This window comes from Ciconia boyciana, unplaced genomic scaffold (assembly GCF_034638445.1).
Source record: "Ciconia boyciana unplaced genomic scaffold, ASM3463844v1 HiC_scaffold_81, whole genome shotgun sequence".
NCBI classification, from domain to species: Eukaryota; Metazoa; Chordata; class Aves; order Ciconiiformes; family Ciconiidae; genus Ciconia; species Ciconia boyciana.
Genome location: NW_027328449.1, coordinates 1 through 9,745, shown reverse-complemented (window position 1 = coordinate 9,745; position 9,745 = coordinate 1). Strand labels below are relative to the sequence as shown.

Here is a 9,745-nt window from a genome sequence, read left to right as displayed (position 1 = left end):
CTGTTGGAATTCAGGCTGCTTCCTACTCATTCTGGCAAGTTCGCTTTCACAGCAACCCTGAGATCTTCAACCACCAAGCAACATTTGTAATTCTTGCTCTCTGCCTACGGGGAATTTCAGCGAATCAGAACACTACTTGAAGCAAAATTCCGGGTCTGTTTCACGCAAATCAAATATCTAAGCCGTGGACAGGTGTCTGTAGAAAGACGACGACTTTAAAAGATAAAGGGAAGTAGAGTACTCACTTTTCTGAAACATCTTCCAGTCGTTCCATCGATTTAGCAGCCCAACCCAGCCGTCGAAATTCCGGAGCAACAGAGAGAGCGGTCGCACGTCCACGCCGTTCTCCCCCAGCCACAGAGCCTTCCGCTTTGCCCATTCCTGCCGACAGCCAGAGCATCGGCGCCGTAGCACCTTCGGAATAACGCACCTCCCACAGCTACGCACCTTTACAAAAGAACCGAGCAGCGTGTAAACAAACATTGCAACGGTTGCGGTAAGGGCTCAAACAGGGATGCCGATGTTATCACTCTGAGATTCAACAGCCACTAAAAATGTCATTTTGCTCCAGTATTACAGGAGTTCATTGGCTAGCGTCAAAAAAATTTTGTTGAAAATTCATTGTTTGAAGCATGACTTCCAAATGCAAATGTTAAGCAATTCTCGTGAGTCTTTAACTGAGCGGCATTCAGGATCTGACTAAAACAATGGCGGAATGGAGGGCTAGAAGCCCAAAACTAACTCACCATCCTGGCAACTATGGGAGACTTTTGGTGACTGTGGGGGAACTGAGCTTGGGAAGCTTTGCCCAGTCTGGCAATAGAAAGCTAAGGCCCTGCAAACACGGTACGTTTAACCAAAAAAAAAAGGGGGGGGGGGGGGGGGGATATGTTGTTTTGTAGTTCCTCTGCTTTCTACACAGAACCAAAGCAGTTTTAGTTCAGTAACGAATGTTCACACTTCCACACGGCACTCTTACAAACATCAGTCACTGCTAATAAGCAACGGATGTAGTGGGTACAGAGAAACCTCCTGTCCAGCAAATGCTTTAAGCTTTTCTACGTTCAAGACTTTACTTCCCAGGTGCCTGCAAAGACCCTTACTCTGCCCTGCCCCACCCAACCCGTTCTATTTGGAACGATTGCTGAAAAACACGACCATTCCACAGCAAGTAAGCAACTGACATCCCGAGCCAGAGCTTTCCCTTACAGGACAATGCCAAAGCCAAGCCCAGAATTTTTACTTGCCGATGACCGGCAGCGTGCGAGAGCAGAGCCGGACGCGAGGACTTCCCTCCGGGATGGCAGAGCCGCTGGTGCGCGCACACGCATGCGCGGTGCCGAGCTGCAGTTCCGGCTTCCGACCCTCCCGACGACCAAACGTCAGTACCTCAGGGGGGGAGCCGCGCATGCGCGGTGGCGCATTTTCAAGTGCTCGCTGCTGCCGCTCAGTGGACCAATGTCGGTACTGCAGCTGGGGAGCCGCGCATGCGCGGTGGCGCAATTTTGTTGGTGCTCGCTGCTGTCGCCCGGTGGACGAAACGCAGTACTGCAGCTGGGGAGCCGCGCATGCGCAGTGGAGGACTTTCGGGTGCTCGCTGCTGCCTCCGTGTGGGCAAAGGCCGGTACTGCAGCTGGGGAGCCGCGCATGCGCGGTGGTGCATTGTCCCGAGCTCGCCGCTGCCACCGTGTGAACAAAAGTCGGTACTGCAGCTGGGGAGCCGCGCACGCGCAGTGGTGCAATTTTTTCGTGTTCGCTGCTGCCTCCGTGTGGGCAAAGATGGGTACTGCAGCTTGGGAGCCCGCATGCGCGGTGGTGCACTTTCCCCAGCCTGCTGCTGCCGCCCGATGGACAAAAATCAGTAATGCAGCCAGTGAGCCGCGCATGCGCAGTGGCGCATTTTCCCGAGCCTGCTGCTGCCGCCGTTTGGACAAAAATCGGTACTGCAGCTGGGGAGCCGCGCATGCGCGTTGGTGCATATTCCCGAGCTCGCTGCTGTCACCGTGTGGACAAAAATCGGTACTGCAGCTGGGGAGGCGCGCATGCGCAGTGACGGACTTTCGAGTGCTCTCTGCTGCCGCCGTGTGGACAAGATGCAGTACTGCAGCTGGGGAGCCGCGCATGCGGAGTGGTGCAATTTTTTTTCGTGCTCTCTGCTGCCGCCGTGTGGACAAAATGCAGTAGTGCAGCTGTGGAGCCGCGCATGCGCCGTGGCGCATTTCCCCCAGCCTGCTGCTGCCGCCCGCTGGACAAAAGTCGGTACTGCAGCCAGGAGTTGCGCATGCGCGCTGGCGCAATTTTTTCCGTGCCTGCTGCTGCCGCCATGTGGACAGAGATCAGTACTGCAGGTGGGGTGCGGCGCATGCGCAGCGGCGGACTTTCGAGTGCCTGCTGCTGCCGCCATGTGGACAAAGATCGGTACGGCAGCTGGGGAGCCGCGCATGCGCAGCGGCGGACTTTCGAGTGCCTGCTGCTGCCGCCCGGTGGACAAAGTTCGGTACTGCAGCTGGGGAGCCGCGCATGCGCGGTGGTGCATTTTCCCGAGCCTGCTGCTGCCGCCGTGTGGACAAAAGACCGTACTGCAGCTAGGGAGTTGCGCATGCGCGGTAGCGCATTTTTCCCGAGCTCGCTGCTGCCGCCGTGCGGACAGATGGCGGTACTGCAGCTAGGAGTCGCGCATGCGCGGTGGCGCCTTATGCTCGCCCCTGTCGCCCGGTGGACAAAAGTCGGTACTGCGGGTGGGGAGCCGCGCTTGCGCAGTGGCGCATTTTAAAGTGCACGCTGCTGTCGCTCAGGGGAACAGGGTCGGTACTGCAGATGGGGATCTGCGCATGCGCGGTGGGTCTTTTGGGCTCGCTGCTGCATCCCGGTGGACAAATGTCGGTACTGCAGCCCGGGCGCCGCGCATGCGCATTGGCGCATTTGTGTTGTGCCCGCTGCTGCCGCCCGGTGACCAAAACTCGGTACTGCAGCTGTGGAGCTGCGCATGCGCGGTGCCGCATTTTCAGGTGCTCGCCGCTGCCGCCCTGTGGACAAAACTCGGTACTGCAAGCTGGGGAGCCGCGCATGCGCGGTGGCGCCTTCGCCCGACCTCGCTGCTGCCGCCCTGCGGACAACAGTCGGTACTGCGGCTGAGGAGACGCGCATGCGCGCTGAAGCATTCGTTTTGTGCTCGCTGCTGCCGCCCGGTGACCAAAAGTCGGTACTGCAGCCTAGGAGCCACGCATGCGCGGTGCCGCTTTTTCGTTGTGCTCGCTCCTGCCGCCCCGTGGACAAGCGTCGGTACTGCTGGTGCGGCCCGGCGCATGCGCGGTGGCGCATTTTCCCGTGCTCTCTACTGCCGCTCAGGGGAACAGCGTCGGTACTGCAGCTGGGGAGCCGCGCATGCGCGATAGCGGTTGTTTGGGGTTTGGGGGGGGTTGTTGTTGGTTTTTTTTTTTTTCTGCTCGCTGCTGCCTCCGTGTGGACAGAAGTCGGTACTGCAGCTGGGGAGAGCTCGCTCTGCCTTGTTGCCATTTAAAATTTCTTCGTATACATCCTCTTTTTATGCACTTTTAAACTCCTTTTTTTAGTCATATATATGAGTTCTTTTTCTATTTTATCACCCTATATATCTCGCTGTAGACCTGCTTTCATATACTACCATCCTTTATCTAATAGAGTAGACAGAGGGGTTTCTTGTCAAATCTTTTTACGTATATATAAATAAAATTTTTCAATATACATAAAAAGGAGAGATTTTTCTCTGCTTCAATGCCTCACACCCCTATTTACAGGTTTTCATTATTTAATCCCTCCCCCACCTATTCTCAGGCATTTGGGGGCTGTCACCCCCCCTTTCGGGGGGTTGAACTGTCCCGTGACCCCCCCCTCCCCCCACTCAACCTGCTCCTCTGCCACATCACCATCGTCCCCCCCAGTGACACTGGGGTGCCCCAACAGACATCATCACTCCCCAGCCTCCCCTCTTCTTCGTCACACCCAAAAGACAAACAAAACAAGGGAAACTGCCCCAACTGCCACCTCCTTATGTCACCGAAATCGGGAATCAAACTCCTTAACACCAATGTAGTATTAAGAAGCAGGCATTCTTTACTACGGCACCGGATGCACGGGGGATCGCTCCACCTAGCGTGCATACCGCAGGTTACATCAGCCGAAACTTATATTGTCCAGTTACATACATATGCATCAAGTTTCCTGGAATGATAATGCATATTCATTCTATTTCCCGGAACTAATTATCATACTTGCGTGGTCATTACGCATGCGTCCTTGAGCTCCGAGGGGCTTCCGTGGGGGTCTCTGGTGGTCCCTGGTGGCCGTACAGGTGTGTCCTTTAGTCGACCCCTTCTTCTGGACATGCGCAATCCCACCTTGCTTATGTAACTTGCTCCCCTTCTTCATGGTGCGTGGATCCTAACAACGATTCGGCACCCTTAGCACAAACCAATTATTCTAACCACCCTTGACTCTTTGTCAAGATGGGCTGGGGCTGTACTGGGAACGTAGCAGCATGACCGTACTACTCCTTGTCCAATTGTCTTTGGGCATAGTAGCATAGCCATAGCCATAGGTGTACAAACACAATATTAAAGCATTGTCTAACCTGCTCCTATCTCTATGTTGCTTAGTTACAAAAGAACAAACTAACAATTTTGGTTACATCTGGTTACACTTACTTTCATCGGGCCATTTACATATGTACATGCCCCACCAAAAAAGGGGAGCTCCGCTAGAAAAAAAAAGGGGGGGCAGCCCCCCCAGCCCCTGTCCCGCAGCCTGGCAGCCGCCCCACGCCATAGGGGAGCGTGCCCGAGGACGGTGCCACGTCTCTCGCTCGGCCTCTGCTCCGCCACCTTCCCCTCCCTTCCCGCGCTGCGACGGGCTCCCCAGGGCAACAAACGGCCCCGGTCCCTCTCGGCCCCGGGCTCTCCCCACCACCTGCGGGGCACCCACCGCACACAGAGCCAGGAGCCTCCAGCCACAGGGCTGGCCCCTGACCCTCACCATGCTTCACCACCCGCAGGGAAACCTGGCCGGGGGGATCTAGGGAGCACCACCAGACGCTTACAGCAAGACCGCTGAAAAACAAAAACCCCACATTCCCTTTCAGCACATGAAAAAACAGCACAGCAGAAAGTACAGGGATTCAGTCGGAATAAGGGATAGGAGAGGAGCTGAGCTAAAGCAGGATTCTAGGGAAACGGGTCCGCTCCAGATACAGCGCACGCTTTAACAGCGACACTGACTGCAACGCTTCAAATCCCTATTGAGACCAAGCGGTAGGATTTTCAACACCTTCTTCACCTAAAAGTGAACGCTCTTGCTGCTCTTGGAAAACGCCTCATCGCTTCCTTCCAGCACTGCTGCAGGGAGACAGCCCGGTGAGGCTGCAGGACAAGGCCGGACCATCATCAGAATCTACGCTACGGATCCACCACAACGGCTACGGCCCTCGCGGCTGCTGCTGCTGCACGTCTTGCTCGCTCGGTCAAGAAAGCTGAAAGGGAAGTGTAAACCTTTAGAGAGTAACATGGAAAATAAAGAACACATCTCAGTAATTCACTCTACGCTAAAAAGGTGGCCGTATGTTTATATACATCCAACAACAAGACTTACACTAGAAAAGCATTTGAGTTTCCTTTTGCATTCATTTACCTTGCACAGCTGGGATACCGTTAAACCATCTCTCTCCAAAACGCACGGTTATAACGTGACTGGGGGGGGTTGTGCGCTATGTCCCTCCTAGTGACATCTGCCCAGCTGCGCTGCCCAAGAGAGACGCTACTGAAGCGCCAGGGAAACGCGCCATGGAAAGAGAGGCAGAAATAAAGCACTGCAGAGCACGCCGTCAAAATACTGGGGAAAACCCCGTAACGTTCAGTTGCCTCTCTCTTGAAACACGGAGAACAAATACCTCACTGCTGAAACACACCTCCTAAGTTGCATGCCACAGCTATTGGGCAGTTACAGTTTCAACAGTGCCAGTCGCTTTGTCAATGACACCATTTTAACTTCTGTTTAAAGTTCCAGTTTGATAGAAAAGTCAGTGAGATAAGAGATCCCCCAGACGGTTTCACTGGGGGGAGGGGGGCGCAGAAATCAAATCCCCAGTGCTGCAATACATCAGGCTACCAAAAGGGACCGGCAGATTTGCTAATGCTTTTGGCTGTACCGAAGCATGCAGAGGAACGCCTTTCGATCATATCTCGGCTGTTGCAACCGACAACCAAAGACCAGCGATGCCATCAGCTTTTGGAAGACGTGCTGGGCTTGGGTCCTTGGAAGGAAATTGACTTTTCTGGGTGTTTTTAAAGAGAGTGAAAAGTCTTGCTGCTGATGACTTCTACTGGCACGTCCAGCCGCTCCGATGGGAAGTTCATCAAATGCAACTTCTTTGAATGAGAAGGACTGCCAGTCGGGAAAATCTCTTCCCAACTGAAGTCAAAAATTACACACCGTAGCTTCAGGAAAAAGGACCTTCTCGAAGCAGTAACTCACCAAAACCACATCAGGACTCACTGGCGGTACTTACAAGGCTGCTAACGCTTCTTGGGAAAGCCTGGAAAACACGCGGAAGCGACGCCCATTTGTCCCGTTTTGGCCACGTCTCTTCTTTGACCTTGACGGCTTTTCGTACGGATGCTAGGATCGCAGTAAGGCTTTTCAAGTACTGCTACAAGATATTTTAAAACCTTACTGACTGAAAAAGCAGAAAGCTTTTCCCAGGAAAACAAAGGCTCTTTCTTCTGAACACCTGAACTCTTCCCAACAGTTTCTTTCCTCTTTTAGTACAAAATTATTTTCACAGTATCATTTCATAGGAAGCGCACAGAAACAGAAGATTACGCTTTCGGGAAGAGAAAAGAAACGGAGGGAAGTCAGCTTTGCGTAGGCACGCTCCAGAACACGCCTTTTTCTATCTGTAGTATTTGTGTTGAAATACTTCACAGAAAAACTACAGAAGGAGAGTTGGCCCATTCTTCACCTTAACTTTCAAGTCCCCGCTACGAGTACCTTAGGAAAAACGCAGGCACACATCGTAGACGTACCGTGGACTTGCAGACCACTACGGATCCTTTCCGTCCGTCTTGCACTTTCCTGGCAGAAGAAAGGGCGACCGCGGCGAAATGGTGGCGGCTGACATTCTGCTGAGAGAGGAAAAAAAACCCTTTAGCATAAAGCTGGGTAGGAATCTAAAGCTTCCTTTTTTGGTGAAGGCTGGTGAAGACTACAACTGAGCGGAGGAAAAAGTGTTTTGCATCATCTTCGGAACAGTTGACGATACAGGCTGCTAGAGCTTGGGCACTTTTAGACAACCGTGCCTTTTTTGACTCACGGGCAGCTTTGGTTTGCGCAGCAAAAAGCGCAGCAAGAAGACGGCACGCCCTCAGACCCAGAGCGCAACCCTCCGGATGGCCACACGCCCCTCGCTGTTTTGAGGAGGAGCCGCCGAGCATCCCTGCGAGCACAGCTGCACGCGCAACATCACTTTCACCTACGCTGATTTCAGCGGATGCAGTTTCTGAAGCTTTACACTGAAAACCGTATCTTGACACTTCGCCACAGGAGAAGCGATCCGTAACTAGAACCCCACAAAAACCTTGAAACACCACTTGCAATCCCACAGCAGCGACAGCTTCAGAACTATTTAGACCAGGAACAAGGGAGAAAAATAAAACCGCTTCATCGCACGCACGGGAAAGCGGCAGAGAAAAGGGTCAGCATTCGTAGCCCTCACAGAAAACAGGCATTCTCCTTCCCTTCCTAAAGCCCTCTCTTGGGTCTAAATACCGCAGCACTACCGTGGCAGTATCGAGAGCAGGGAACAACAGCCCCGCCGCTGGACGTTTACGTAGCGGCATACATAAACAGAGGGACACGTTTTGCCACGCACAACCCTGAACTTCCTGAAAATTCACGTTTACCAAAAAGAGCCACTTGGAGCATACTGCCCAGCAGCGTTTGGCAATAAAACTGCCATGTGGTGGACCCACGCAAATCGCTCGGTAACTTGCTATTTGCTTCCCGTTGTTTTTCTTCCTTCGGAAATTCTACTTGCGGCCAAGTTATTCACTACGGCTTCAAGCATTGACCTTCCTGGGATTACCAGCACATCTACACAGGCAAGTAACTTACCTGCTCTTCTACCGTTGTCCAAATTCCAATTACAGTCATGAAAGAGGAGTGAAAGAGAAGAAAAGGAGAGCTCAGGCAGCAAGAGAGCTCTGCAGGCTGCCGCCACTCAGCGTCGCACTCTTCTTTTTAAACCACACACACGCGCCCCCCACAAAAAAACAGACCAAAAACCCCGTGACCTTGTACCTTTTTTCTTTCAGAGCTCATCCCTGTCTCAGCACGCCGTCTTGTCAAAGCGTGAAGTGCAGATGATCTGTAGCCCAATGACATTTGCGTGCGATGGATACACGTTCAGAAGGAGTCCAGATCTGTAAGACAGGTGCCGTTTTGGTGGTTTTAATAATCATCACTCGAGTGCATTGACTGACACGCTTGGAAGGAAACTAACTGTTGTGGTTTAGCCCCAGTCGGCAATTAAGTGCCACCCAGCAGCTGGCTCACCCTCCCCCCCCAGGGGATGGGGGAAAGAAGCCAAGGAGCAAAAGTCAGAAAACTCGTGGCCTCAGATAAGAAGAGGTTAATCATTGGAACACAACAAGAAGAAGAAGAATGAATTATCATGAGAAGGAAAACAACAAGACAGCAAGAGAGGAACAAAACCCAGGAAAAAACAAGTGATGCAAGCCCTCACCACCCGCCGACCGATGCCCAGCCACTCCCCAGCAGCGATCCCTATCCCCCGGCCAACTCCCCCCAGTCTCCATACTGAGCATGATGCCAGATGGCACGGAATAGCCCTTTGGACAGCTTCCATCAACTCTTTTGGCCGTGTCCCCTCCCAGTTTCTCGTGCGCCCGGCAGAGCACGGGAAGCTCAAAACTCCTTGACCAGTGGAAGCATTTCTTAGCAACAACTAGAACATCACTGTGTTATCAACATTATTCTCATCCTAAAATCCAAAACACAGCACTATACCAGCTACTAGGAAGAAAATTAACTCTATCCCAGACGAAACCAGGACACTCATTCCCTTTTAAACATAGCGTCTCCTTGGGGGGAAAAAAATGTGTTAGAGATGGAAAAAAAAAACGACAACTCGGGGCTCCCAACCACCACCGAGCAGTGGGGAAATTAACGAAAGTGAAGACAAAGAGCAGCAACGCTGTAATCCTGATCAGGGACTTCAGAGACCCTCCGAGTCTACACCTCAAGCCTAGGAATGACTAGTCCTTTTTTGGAAGGACAAACTTTTTTTACATAAAACTCCTAGACTGAAGGCTCCACGGAAGAGAATGCGGATTGACCCACAGCACAGCATGCCATCAACACTCTAATGAAAAAAAAAAAATTGAATAAAAATCAAGTTGAAATGTCAGTTTCCATCACATTTCACTCATTCTATTTCTACTGGCATCTAGGTGCTCCAAAATTAACTCTACTGACACCATAGGTTACTAACAATGTAGTTGTGCATATAAAAAGAAAAGGCTCTTGCCAACTTGCCCGTAAAGTTAGTCTGAACAAACAGAAGAGAAACACTTGACCCTGAAGAAGGTAACAGGCAGCTCTTCATTTATCCGAGATGAAAGTTCATTCTTTTACCCGAAAGGAAAACCTTCGGAACTGCCAAGGGACCAATCCAGGAACGAGGCACGCTCCGTTA

The 9,745-nt window shown here is 52.2% G+C and overlaps 1 long non-coding RNA gene across 4 annotated transcripts; it reads right to left on the bottom strand.

Annotated features, from left to right (window-relative positions):
• Nucleotides 1-273: 273 nt before the first annotated feature.
• On the bottom strand, nt 274-9,736 carry LOC140645994 (uncharacterized). 4 transcript variants are annotated; one of them, XR_012040235.1, is made up of 7 exons: nt 9,586-9,736; nt 8,329-8,450; nt 7,056-7,154; nt 6,539-6,679; nt 5,311-5,503; nt 4,251-4,419; nt 274-447 (listed from the first exon to the last, which is right to left on the bottom strand). It is a non-coding gene; the product is annotated as an uncharacterized lncRNA (long non-coding RNA). The 4 variants fall into 4 exon arrangements; XR_012040236.1 differs by lacking the exon at nt 4,251-4,419; XR_012040234.1 differs by lacking the exon at nt 274-447 and having other exon boundaries at nt 4,070-4,419.
• Between the last annotated feature and the right edge of the window lie 9 nt (nt 9,737-9,745).